Source organism: Rattus norvegicus, chromosome 3 (genome assembly GCF_036323735.1).
Source record: "Rattus norvegicus strain BN/NHsdMcwi chromosome 3, GRCr8, whole genome shotgun sequence".
Taxonomy (NCBI): Eukaryota; Metazoa; Chordata; class Mammalia; order Rodentia; family Muridae; genus Rattus; species Rattus norvegicus.
Window position 1 is genome coordinate 128,703,528 of NC_086021.1, and position 13,348 is coordinate 128,716,875.

Consider the following 13,348-nt stretch of genomic DNA (forward strand, 5'->3'; position numbering starts at 1 on the left):
ATTTCACTTAACACAATATCATCAAGGCATGGTGTAGTTTGGCAAAATTTCCTACTCCTTCTCCTCCTCTTCCTTCCTTCCTTTCTTTCTTTCTTCCTTCCTTTCTCTCTTTCTTCCTTTCTTTCTTTCTTTCCTTCTTTCTTTCTTTCTTTCTTTCTTTTTTTTAATAGTTTAGACTGGCCTCAACTTTGAACTCCTGATCTCCCAAGCACGGTGAGTAGTGACACAAGCACTTAGTGGCAGTACTGTGCCTGGTTTCCAAGCACAAGTTTAGCTGGGATGAGCTACAGTTTTCTCCCCTTCCATCGTGTGTGCATAGCAAGTCCCACACACATGGTCTAGGATTGTGTCCTATTTCCCATCTCCTCCCCAGTCCCTTCTCTCCGCTGAGTGACATCCATTCTGCAGAGTCTTTGGATCTCAAATGCTGATATGCAGGGCCAGGAAGCAGGTCAATGGCGGAGTGCTTGCCTAGCACATGTGAGACTCCTGAGCACAGTCCCTAGCACCTTGTTTTAGTTAGGGTTTCACTGCTGTGAAAAGCCACAGGATGACCAAGGCAACTCTTATAAAGGATGACATTTAATTGGGGCTGGCTTACAGGTATAGAGGTTCAGTCCATTATCAAGGCAGGAAGCATGGCAGTGTCTAGGCAGGCATGGTGCTGGAAGAGCTGAGAGTTCTATATCTTGATCCAAAGGCAACTAGGCAGAGGGTCTTGAAGCCCACTCCCCGCACCGCGGTGAAACACTTCCTCCAACAAGACCACACCTACTTCAATAGTGCTACTCCCTTGGCCAAGTATATTCAAACCACCATGGTGACCTCAAACTTTTCATCCTCCTACCTCCACCTCCAGAGCAGAAATTACAAGGTTTTGCTACCACATCCAGTTTAGAGAAGTCTTTCACTTTGAACTCCTGATCTCCCAAGCACGGTGAGTAGTGACACAAGCACTTAGTGGCAGTACTGTGCCTGGTTTCCAAGCACAAGTTTAGCTGGGATGAGCTACAGTTTTCTCCCCTTCCATCGTGTGTGCATAGCAAGTCCCACACACATGGTCTAGGATTGTGTCCTATTTCCCATCTCCTCCCCAGTCCCTTCTCTCCGCTGAGTGACATCCATTCTGCAGAGTCTTTGGATCTCAAATGCTGATATGCAGGGCCAGGAAGCAGGTCAATGGCGGAGTGCTTGCCTAGCACATGTGAGACTCCTGAGCACAGTCCCTAGCACCTTGTTTTAGTTAGGGTTTCACTGCTGTGAAAAGCCACAGGATGACCAAGGCAACTCTTATAAAGGATGACATTTAATTGGGGCTGGCTTACAGGTATAGAGGTTCAGTCCATTATCAAGGCAGGAAGCATGGCAGTGTCTAGGCAGGCATGGTGCTGGAAGAGCTGAGAGTTCTATATCTTGATCCAAAGGCAACTAGGCAGAGGGTCTTGAAGCCCACTCCCCGCACCGCGGTGAAACACTTCCTCCAACAAGACCACACCTACTTCAATAGTGCTACTCCCTTGGCCAAGTATATTCAAACCACCATGGTGACCTCAAACTTTTCATCCTCCTACCTCCACCTCCAGAGCAGAAATTACAAGGTTTTGCTACCACATCCAGTTTAGAGAAGTCTTTCAATAAGGAAAAACAAAAACAAAACAACAACAAAACACAATAAAACAAAATTAGCCAGATATAGTGGTGTACACCCCTAGCATGTCCAGACAAAAGAAAAGGAAGGTTACTCTGAGTTGAACAGAGCTAGAAAGCAGTGATAGGTCTTGCCCAAGCTTGTGAGTGTGCACTGCAGGGTGTCTGGTGGACGTGCCAGAGGATAAAGTACTCAGCTTCTGACGGAAGTTCCTCCACAGGCTCACATTCATTAACTTCTGTCTACTTACATGCAAGGGGCTGTGTTTACTTCATGCAGGGGTAGAGAGGGAATGAAGTAAAAGGCATCTTCAAGACACTTACAAACTATAAGAAACATGAAACTGGCTTTGGTAGTACATACCTGTAATCACAGTTCTTGGCTGGAGAAGGCAGGAGAATTGGGAAGTCAAGACCAGCCTTGGCTACATTATGGAGTTCAAAGCCATATATGACACCCGATCTGCTGGGGTCAGGGTAATTCAAAATTCAAAAAAGTACTGCAAGAGGGCTGGCAAAATGGTAAAAGCAGGGGCTGGAGAGATGGCTCAGTGGTTAAGAGCACTGACTGCTCTTCCAGAAGTCCTGAGTTCAGATCCCAGCAACCACACATGGTGGCTCACAACCATCTGTAATGGAATCTGATGCCCTCTTCTGGTGTGTCTGAAGACAGCTACAATGTACTTATATATAGTAAATTTTTAAAAATGGTAAAAGCATTTACCCTGTTGTAAGGTAAGGGCACTTGCCACCAAGCTTGAAGATATGAGTTCAATTCCCGGGTCTACATGGTGGGAGAGAACAGACTCCGCAGATGACCTCTATCTGGGCACTATGGTACTTGCATGCACCTGCTGTACAAGTAAATAAATAAAGTAATAAAAAAAATTGAAGACATGTTTTTAAAGGGCTATATGAATTTTAAGAAGTCAAAACAAAAAAATTTAGAATAAGTAGTCACAGAGTTACTGTGTTCCATTTTACATTGCTTCCTTCTTGATGTCATCCAGGATTATTGTCCTACACGCATATACACCATTTACACAAGTTACAACTTACTATCTTTATTCCACACTGTTCTCCTATGTTCCAAACTGAAATCTGTCACTCCTTACTCAGTTCCTTCATTTGGATGTCCAGTTGATACATTGAAGCGAACATGCTTAAACCAAACTCATCCACTATTAACGTGCTCTACCAGGCAATGCTAGCTTTGTCCTTTCAGATGCTTTTGTTTTAATTGGTGGAAGACTGTTATTATGTTGTTGTTGCTGCTGTGGATTTTGTTTTGCTTTGTAAGTTTGTCTGATTTTTGTTGTTTTGTGTTTGTTTGTTTGTTTGTTTGTTTGCTTGTTTTTGAGAAAAGTTCTGATATAAAGCCTGGTCAGGTTGAAACTCACTGAGTAACCTCAGCTGGCCCTAAACTTTTGTTGCTCCACTGGCCTCAGTCTCCTAAACTAAATTCTGAGATTATAGTTGTGTGTCACTACATCCACTTTAGACCTGTGTGTGTGTGTGTGTGTGTGTGTGTGTGTGTGTGTGTGTAAGACAGGGTCTCATGGAACTAGCCTCAAAGTCACTATCTTGAACACTTTACCCTCCTATCTTTACCTCTTGAGTGTGAAGATTACAGGTACAGCCAGGCAATGATGGCACATGCCTTTAATTCCAGCACTCAGGAGGCAGAGGCAGGTGAAGTTCTGAGTTCGAAACCAGCCTAGCTTACAGAGTGAGTTACAGCCAGACCTTGTTCCACAAAAAAAAACAAAAACAAAATAAAAACCCAAAAAATCCACTAAGCAATTAAAAGCACTGACTGCTCTTCCAGAGGTCCTGAGTTCAAATCCCAGCAACCACATGGTGGCTCACAACCATCTGTAATGGGATCCGATGCCCTCTCTGGTGTGTCTGAAAACAGTGACAATGTATATATACACTAAAATAAATAAATAAATATTTAAAAAAACAAAAGAGCAGGAGTGTCTCCATAATATTAAAAAAGAAGGGGTGGGTGAAAAAATATTAAGAAGGAAAGAGAGAGAGAGAGAGAGAGAGAGAGAGAGAGAGAGAGAGAGAGAAGGTTTTATAGGCATGAATCTGATTCAGATCATTTTTTAAAGGAATTTTAAAAAGATACATTTATTTTATTTTGTGTATATGAATGTTTTGCCTGCATGTATATATCCAGGAGGCCAAACAAGTAGATCAAATTTTCTAGAACTAGAGTTTACAGGAGTTGTAAGCCACCATGTTGGTGTTGGGAACAGAACCTGGGTCCTCTGCAAGAGCAACAAATGCTCTTAACCCATGAGACCACTCTCCAAACCAATTACTTTTTGGTCCTTCATTAAGCTTTTATCATTCTTTCTTCATTAATCGTTTATTCATTTTACCTCCCAATCCCACTGTTTTATTTACCTGTATGTGTGTGAGAAAGAGGGCTGCATTTGTGCACACTTGAAGATGCCCGAAGAGGGCATCAGATCCCTTGCAGCTGAAGTTACAGGCAGTCGAGAGCCTGACCTGGGTGCTGGGAACCCAACTCCTGTCCTCCAGAAGAGCATCGATCTGAGCCACGCTGAGCCCCCAGAACCATTATTTTCCAAAGAACATTTTTAAAGTAACTCATTACTTACAATCCAACTTCAGTTACTATCAATAAAGGCCCAATACATGTCTTCTGAAGTCCTGGAAATTAAACCCAGGTCTTTGCCAAAGCATTCTGCCACTGAGATACGCCTTCAGCCCTAAATACCCATTCTTATTTCATCTATAACCCCACTTATTACTCCCAAGCTGGCTATTCCCAAGCAAATTCCATAGGTCGTATAATTTCATTGTAAACATTGTTTTGTGAACGTAAAATGCAGAGAAACTATCTAAACAAAAGGCCATCATTAACACACCCGATAATGATTAATAATAGCTTAACCTTACCAGGTACTTAGTGTTCAACTTTTAAAAAAGAAATAGAGCTGGAGTTTATTAACAGACATTTTGGGAGTTGGAGAAATAGCTAGGAACACTTGCTGGCTTGAGGAGAACCCAGATAGGAGCTGCTGGCCAGCTAGTCTAGCTAAACCATCAAGCTCCAGGTTCAGTGAGAGACCCTGTCTCAAAGAAATAAGATGGAGAGTGATAGAGGAAGACAGCCATGTTAACCTAGGCCTCTGTGCCCTACCTTACCTCATACATACAAAAATACTAAATGAGTAACTTAATTAATTAAAAATACAGGACTATAAAAAGAGACACACCTAGGAAAAAATAAGGCATACCCAAGAGCATGGACATGGGTAACTCCTCCCTTCTGTGTGTGTGTGTGTGTGTGTGTGTGTGTGTGTGTGTGTGTGTGTGTCCCTCAACATTCTTTTAGTATTTTATCTGTGTGTTTTGCCTTTTGCTTGCAAAGATGTCTTTGCGTCACGTGCATGCCTGATGCCTGCTAAGGTCAGAAGAGGCTGTTGGATGCCCTGGAACTAGAGTTCCAGACAATTGTGAAGCACCATTAGGTGCTGGAAATTGAACTGAGGTGATCTGCAAGAGCAACAAGTGCTCTTAAACATTAGCCAGCTCCTCAGCCCAGACATAGGCTTCTCAAAAGAAAGCTGCCTATGTTCAATTTTCTTCACTTCACGATTTGTTTCCTAATTCTAAATGAAGTAAACACTGGATTATGTGTTATTTATTTATCTCTTTTAATCTGTAAGTGTTCCTTGTTGTTTCTTTTTCTCCTTGTGAGGATAAATATCAAACCTAGGGCTTAGCAAGTTCTCTACTACTGAGCTGCACTCCAGCCCATTGTTTTCTGACTTTTTTAAAACATTCTTTTAAATTTTTAATTGCATTTATTTAATTTATGTGTATTTTGGGGTCTGAACCTATGCGTGTCATGGTGTATGTGTAAAGGCCAGAGGACAGCTTATAGGAGTCTTTCCATCCAGTATGTGCACACCAGAGATCAAACAAAAGTCACCAGGCTTGGAGACAGGTTCCTCTGCCTGCATAATCATTTCGCCTGCCCCCTCCCAATTTCCTGTAATATACCTACTTCTGTAATGAAATAACGTCATTTATTTTATAAGACTTACCACAAAATAAATTAGCACTAATTAGGCTTTCTAATTATCTTTTCTGTTTGTTTGTTTGAGACAGGGTCTCAATGTATATAGCTCTGTCTGGTCCAGAATTTGCTGTGTAGACTAAGTTGGCCTTGAACTCACAGAGATCATCTTGCCCCCTGTCTCTGCCTCTACCAGGCCTGGTGCTCATTTGACTTTTTGACATACTGATCCCTCTGACATATTTTATAACTGACTCATGATGGTTATTACCTGATACCCCTTCCCACAATGCAAGCTCTAAAAAATAGGATCTTTGTACGTTCCATTTGCTAGCACACAGAGAGCTCATCAATGTGGGGAAAGTGGGTGGCTTCCAAGCATTGTGATAAACATAATTATACCTCCATATAAAGTACTATATTTAATTATGACTTTTAATTGATTATTTTTATATGAGGGGCTTATCTGCATGTATGCCTGTGCACCATGTGTGTGCCTAGTGCCTGCAGAGGCCAGAAGTCACTGGATCCCCTAGGACTAGAGTTACAGACAGGCTCTCTGTGAGTTTAAGGCAAGTCTGGTCTATACAGTGAGCTCCAGGCTAGTCTAACATACATAGTTAAACCCTTTCTCAAAAAACTTTTTTTCATTTATGTGTACACATGTGTGTATCTGTGTAAATGTGTGCCATATTTATGTGTGCGCCCTCAAAAGTTGAAGGAGAGGGTTGGATATCCTGCAGCTAGAGTTACAGTTATGAGCCACACAATGCGGGGTTCTGGGAACTGAACCTGGGTTCTCTGCAAGAGCATCAAGTGCTCTTAACGGTCGGGCCATCTCTGTAGTTCTTATTATTATAATCCTAATGACTAAATGTAAAAACAACCTTGAATTTTAAGTGTTAGCATGTCTGCATGTATGTACATATATGCCATGGCATATATGCAGACGTCAGGAATTGGTTCTCTCCTTCAACCAAGAATTCCTGGGGTCTGACTCAGGTTGTCAGACTCACACAGCAAGCACTTTATATTTTTTTCCCTTCTCCTTTTCTTTTTTGTTTTGTTGATACAGGGTTTCTCTGTGTAGCCCTGGCTGCCTCTGCTGGGTGGCACATGCTGGGACTAAAGGCATGTGCCACCCAGCTCAGCTAAAACAGCAAGCACTTTTAATCACTGACCCATCTCACCACCCGCTATGGTGATGACTTTACAGATGAAGCTAAGGCACAGAGAAGGGAAACACACAGTTAACAAGCAGGAAGTCAGTTTCACAGAAGAAGCCTTTGCTTAAAGTATAATTGTGGAAGGAGACAAGGCCTTATTCCACAGATAAACTGAGAAGAAAGGCAAACACAACTAGATAAACCCTTTGATGAAAATTAAGGACAGAGCATATGAGGAAGAGGCACGGGCTGAACTGAGTGCCAAAAGGAGGGAGAGGGTGGGTTAGTGAGGGACAACCACAGGAGAGCTGCGAAGGGGAGTCAGGCATGCTCCCAAGTGTCTTCAAGCCTGCTGCTGGTGGCAATCCCAGCATTCCAGAGGCAGAGGCAAACAGATCTCTGAGTTTGAGGCCAGCCTGGTTTACGCAGTAAGTTCCAGGACAGCCAGGGCTACACAGGGGAACCCTGTGTATAAAAACCAAAAGGAAAAGAAAAACTGGGAGGGGGGGATCTTCAAAAAGTAACTGAGGAGAAAAAGTCCTTGTGATTTTGTAATACTGAAAGGAATGCCATTTTCCACCCCAGGCATTCTGTGAAACATTTTATGAATACTCTGGGGAGGGCAATCAGTGTATGTGTAAAATTTGGCTCACCAATCGGGACCTCAAGACTAAGTTACAGCAGACACATCACGCTGGCCACCACAGAGTCAGGCCCTGAAAGTGCCCTGTGGTACCAGACAGCTTTCCTCAGACAAAAGGAGGGCTACAGCCAACCAGTTGGAGGGAGCCTGAAGACTCAGAAGAAAGGCAGAGAGGCTGGGGGGTTGGGAGGGAGGTGGCTGGAGAATTCAAGTACAGCCTGGGCTACTAAGCAAAACCCTGTTTGTGACAAAACAAAACTAAACAAAACCCACAAAGAAACAAAAGTTGGGTGGTGGTGGTGGGGGATGGCTCAGTGGTAAATTTCTCAATAAGCAAGCACAAGAATTTAACTTTAGATATGCAGGACCCACACAATCCAAACAGGGTAGGGTATGTCTTTAAACCCACAACACCTATGGTGGGATGGAGAGGCCCCAGAAACTTGAGGGCTAGCCTGGCATATGTTGCAGCAGCAAGAGCCCCTATTTCAAACATGAAGGAAGGTGAGAGCACACACACAGACACAGAGTCACTCTACCCTGGTGAACGTGAGTTTCATGTATGTGCTTGGAAGGGCTTGTATGCTGTTGGTGGGAAAGCAAATTACCTAGCAACTGTGAAAATCAGCATGCAGATTCCCCTGAAATGAGATCATATGATCCTATCTCCCTGTATGGAGAGAGGAAAGGAAAATGTCTTAATTGCTTCTCTTTCACAGTGCTCTAGAAGAGAAAGAGAAATTTAATGTTCTACCCATATGCTTATGTGAACAAGTCATAATTAGGAAAATTATTCAGTAAATACTTATTATGGGTCTCCTCTGAGGGACAGACATAGGAATAAATACTAAGTTCCTCTTTTAATCCCAGTACTGGGAAGGCAGAGGCAGGAGGATCTCTGTGAGTTTGAGGCCAGTCTGGTCTACATCTCAGAGTTATGTAATAAGACCCTGTCTTGAAAAACAAAAAACAAAAACAAAGCAAAGTTCAAGAGATTAACTCCTACCCTTTAGGGTTTGACTCCAGGCCTTACAGGTAATGTGTCTATTCGTGCTGGGAAGGTGACCCTGCGATTTGCAGGTATAGCTTATGATCATAGTATTTTTCCCCAGAGCCAAGGACAAACCCCTGACACAGCAACCTTGTAACCCGACACTCCCGCTCTGCTTCAAGAGTGCTTTGTGGGCAGAACCAAACCAGCACAGGGTGAGAATCTGAGCTCCTGCTGGATGTTCTGGTTGATAAGACCATGCAACCTCTCAGTGCAGGCTGAGAGGTTCTGCCCTAGGAGCTCAAACCCCAGGACAGCTATTGGCATTCACCAGGCTACAAGTTAGAGAGAGGCCATTAACTTTCATGTCAGAGTTACCAGAACTGGCCTTGGTCTTATGGGGATTTTGAGTTTGGACTTGTGCATCTCTTTCCCACCAACATACATAGTCAGAGTGAGTCTAATTAATCAGAATAAAGCTCTGTTGTTCCCATGAAGACAACTTCAATATCTTAACTAGCAAGCATGAGGTTATGTTCAGAAAAGCCCCTTTTATCTTGCTTGATTTATCTAACATCTGTCATCATTATGCTTTTAGTATCTGATAGAGGCTTGAGCTGCGAGTTCCCCAACATGTGTGTGTGTGTGTGTGTGTGTGTGTGTGTGTGTGTGTGAGTGTGTGTGTGTGTGTGTCTGAGAGAGAGAGAGAGAGAGAGAGAGAGAGAGAGAGAGAGAGAGAGAGTGTTAGTAACTGTGCATGTGTCCATGTGTGTGAAGTTCAAAAATTAAACTCAGGTGTTGTTTCTGAGGACTTTCTTAGGGTTACTCTTGCAGTGAAGAATTCCATGATCAAAAGCTACTTGGGGGAGAGAGGGGTTTTGTTTTTGTTTTTCATTTACAGTTGCAAATCACAGCCCATCACTGAGGGAAGTCCAGCAGAAACCTAAACAGGGCAGGGACCTGGAGGCAACAGCTGAAGGAGAAGCCATGGGGGATGCTGCTCACTGGCTTGCTTAGCCTGCTTTCTTACTCAGCCCAGGGCCTCCTGCCCAGGAACAGCACCACCCACAGCAGGCTGAGCATTGCAATAACTAAGACCACACACTACAGTTTTGCCCACCGAGAAATCTTATCAAGCCATTTTCATAATTGAGAATCCTTTGCCCCAAACCACACTAGTTTGATGTCAAGACATAAAGCTAGCCAGAACAGGTTTCTTTTCTATCTTGCTGATGTTTGTTTTTAATTTATCAATCTAGTGTCTTTATCTGTGAGCATGTATGTCTATATGGTATGTGCAAATCTGGTGTCCATAGAGGCTAGAAAAGGACGTTGGTTCTCCTGAAGTTATACATAGTTGTGAGCATGTAGATGCTTTGAATTTAACTCTGGTTCTCTGAGTATTCAGTCTCCTGACCTCGGAGCCTTCTCTAAGTCCCAAGAACACCTTTTCTTTCTTTTTCTTTTTTTAAAAACAGTGTCTCCCCTGGGACACAGGGTTGTACAATTTAGTTAAGCTGGTTGGCCGGCAAAACCCAGTTATTCTCCTGTCTCTGCCTTCTTAAGGGCTGGGATTACAAGCATATATCACCATTTGGGGCTTTTTATGTGGATTATAGAGGTTAAACTTCGGTTCTCGTGCTTTATGGACTGAACTATCTCCCCAGCCCCTGGTTTTCGCTTTATGACCATGCCAGTGCATGCTTAAGGAAAAAGTCTGTACTGGTGTCTTCCTTTTGCACTAACAGACTTCTCTTCCAGTGGTGGGCCCTTAGAGATGCTTGACACCATTCAGTGGTCCTTCGATGTCCTAATTCAAAGGAATTAGTTATACCCAGTATCTGTTATGGGGAGTCCTACAGTTAAATAAAACACTAAAATGGGCAGTCACCTAGAACAACTGTATGTACTACAGACAAGGCTGTACTGCATTCATGCAAATCACACTTTCCAACTATCCTTTGGGTGGGTTTTTGATTTGTTTTTTGCTTTGTCTTTACTCTATCTCACTCACTATGTAGTCCTGGCTGGCCTGGAACTTACTATGTAGATCAAGCTGGCCTTGAATTCGGAGATCTACCCACTTTTGCTGGGATTAAAGGCCTGCAACCACCACACACCAATAGATGAGCCTTTGAGTAATATACTTCTACTATACAACTTCGGACATAGCAGGATTTTAAACAAGGACACAACAGACCTGTTACTTGGCTTTTATTCATTTATTTTGTGAGATGGGGTGTGCTATGCAGCATGGAGTAGCTTTCAGTGTGCTGTGTAACCAGGATGAATGCTGATCTTCCTGCTTCTCACTCCCAAGTATGGGGTTAGCAGATGTGTGCCACCACCCTGCTCTTTTCCCTTCAGCTTTCTAAGTGTTTCCCATATGTTTCTTGTCATTATAAATTCTGGCACACAGGGTCTAGAGACTCGGGGGTTAAGAATGATTGTTGCTCTTGCAGAGGACCAGAGTTTGTCCCCAGCCATCTACACTAGGCAGCTCATGACCTCCTGTAATACCAGTTTTCTTTTAGCCTCCATGGCTACCCAAACTCTCATGCACCACAGAGGCACAGGCATACAAAAATTAATTAATCAATTAATTAAAATCTGGACAAGCATGTTGGAGCATGCCATTGACTCAAGCACTTGGAAGGCAGAGACAGATAAATCTCTGAGTTCAAGCCCAGCCTAGTCTACAAAGTAAGTTCCATTCCAGTCAGCCAGGGCCACATAGGGAGACCCTGTTTCAAAAGAGAGCACATTGTGGAAATATGTGTATAATTTAAGCCTTAATATATATACATACATACATACATACATACATACATACATACACGTATATATATATTGTTGATGGAGTTTTGCTTGTTTGAGTTAGGGCCTCACTTTGTAGCCTAGTCTAGCCTTGACTTTAGCAATCCTCCTGCGTCATCTACTAAGGGATTAGCAGACACACTCCACCACTACATCCAGCTTTTAAAATACTTTCTGGTACTGTAATGATGAAAATGGAAACATCACCCAGAAGAGGGTGATCAAGAGATACCTAGAGCCAATCTCTCTATGACCTTGTCTGCCTTGGGCAGTTATCCAGAACACACATGTGATTTTTCAGCACCATTACAGTCTGCATTTGCAGCTGTAATTACTAAGACTTGATTCTAGCAGGGTCTGAAATCAGAGTCCTATTTCTGCTCCTACTGTCTCATCTGTGTGTGATTCCTCCTGTACCATTAACATCTATTGTCGAACCTCTGTTAGCCTTAATGGAAGCTGACTCTGTGCTTAATTGCTGCTGTCCCTTAGACAGAGACCCACAGCTAGTTAAAAGGTTCCTCTCTACAGTTGCTATGGAAACTGTCCCCTTGCTCTCCCCACACTCCATTCTGGCTCCCTGCCACATGTGCTACTCTTTATGATTTTAGTAAAGGTCTGCACATTTTTCCATGCCGTTTTCCAGATTCAGGTCTGCGACTGGCAGTGTGTGGGAAGAGGGACCCTACCATTTGATGTCCTGAGAGTACTGTTTTCGTATCTCTGCTGCAAAAAGGATTTTCATGGCATGTCCAAAGTATTTACAATATGGACTGGGCCAGGATTGCTGTGAGGTACTTAACAATCAGAACGTGACTCACCGGTAGACTTGTGGTATCAGCTATTATAACCTTTCTATCCTTGTAAGGAGTGGGATTTGACATGTGTGCACATGTGAGTGTAAGAGGACATCCTAGAGTGTTGTCAGACACCCTTTACTTCTTTGTGCTATAGATACCAGGATCGCTCATTGGCCTAGCTGGCCAGCAATCTCCCAGGGATTCCTGTCTCTCTCTCCTACTCACCATCTCTGGGATTGCAAGTGCACACTACTGTGCCTGGCTCTTTTAAGGTTCTGAGAATCTGAACTCATGCTTGCCAGGGGAGTACTTTACCGGCTGAACCATCTCCGAAGCCTTTCTTCTCTGTTACCATCTCCAAAGTGCAAGGTAAATGGAAGAAAAAGCAAGTGTAACTGGAGCCTAAACACAGGCCTTCTGTGTGATGCACTCAACAGAATGACTCAGGGTAAAACCGGCTGTAGTAGTGGAGACTCTTTGAAGAATGGGGAATTAGGGGTAAGGCAAGATGAGGAGAGGGGAGGGAGAAGAAGGAATAGAGAGAAGGCAAGGGAAAGATGGAGAATATTAATTCAGTTCTGAACAGTAATTACACAGTCTCCTAAATTTATCCACTGTGTCTACATCACTAACCGTTGGGAAGTCTTTCCTGGGTTTTACTCAAATCCTCCTTGCTGCAGTCTGAGCTCATTGCACTCAGCAAAGATGGAGACTCGCCAACCACTATCCTTGGAATAACTACTCTCCAGGGACTCAGGGTAGGAAAGGTCATCCTGTCCCCTCCAATTCTGCGCAGCCTGCTTGACCACGCCCAGAGCTCAGGCAAGGACAGGGAAACCCAGGTTGGTAACCTAGACCCTGGCAGGCAACGAAGGGGAAAAAAGATTCAGACAACGATAATAGCTTAGATGGAGACCACGATAGAAATTTATCTCCAAGACAGAGAAGGGCAAGATGGCTCCCCAAGGTTCCGGAGAAGCTGCGGAACTGCCTCCCACACTGTGCTCAACACAGGCACAGCCTAACTAGATGTTGTTCTCGCGCGGAGGCCTTGGACTCTGCCCTCGGCTGGGTCCCACAGAACCCTTACCCTGGCTCAAGTCGGAGGGGGACACTTGGTCAGGAAAACTGCAGGTGGACGACTGCAGCCACCACCCCATCGCAGCACAGCGACCGCATCCCGGCCCCGCCCCTGCGGCGCTTCAGCCCCGCCCCCAGGCA

The 13,348-nt window shown here is 43.8% G+C and overlaps 1 protein-coding gene across 7 annotated transcripts in view; it reads right to left on the reverse strand.

Annotated features, from left to right (window-relative positions):
- Positions 1–13,348, reverse strand: part of Tp53bp1 (tumor protein p53 binding protein 1) — a 104,397-nt gene that overhangs the window by 83,208 nt on the left and 7,841 nt on the right. For 4 of the 7 annotated variants that reach the window (XM_063283319.1, XM_063283321.1, XM_063283320.1 and 1 more), the window contains exon 1: positions 13,218–13,310. The exons of the other annotated variants lie outside the window; for them this stretch is intronic. The gene's annotated coding sequence lies outside the window, so the exon portion shown is untranslated. Of the gene's footprint in view, positions 1–13,217; positions 13,311–13,348 lie in introns of those variants that run through there. 7 annotated transcript variants of the gene reach the window in all.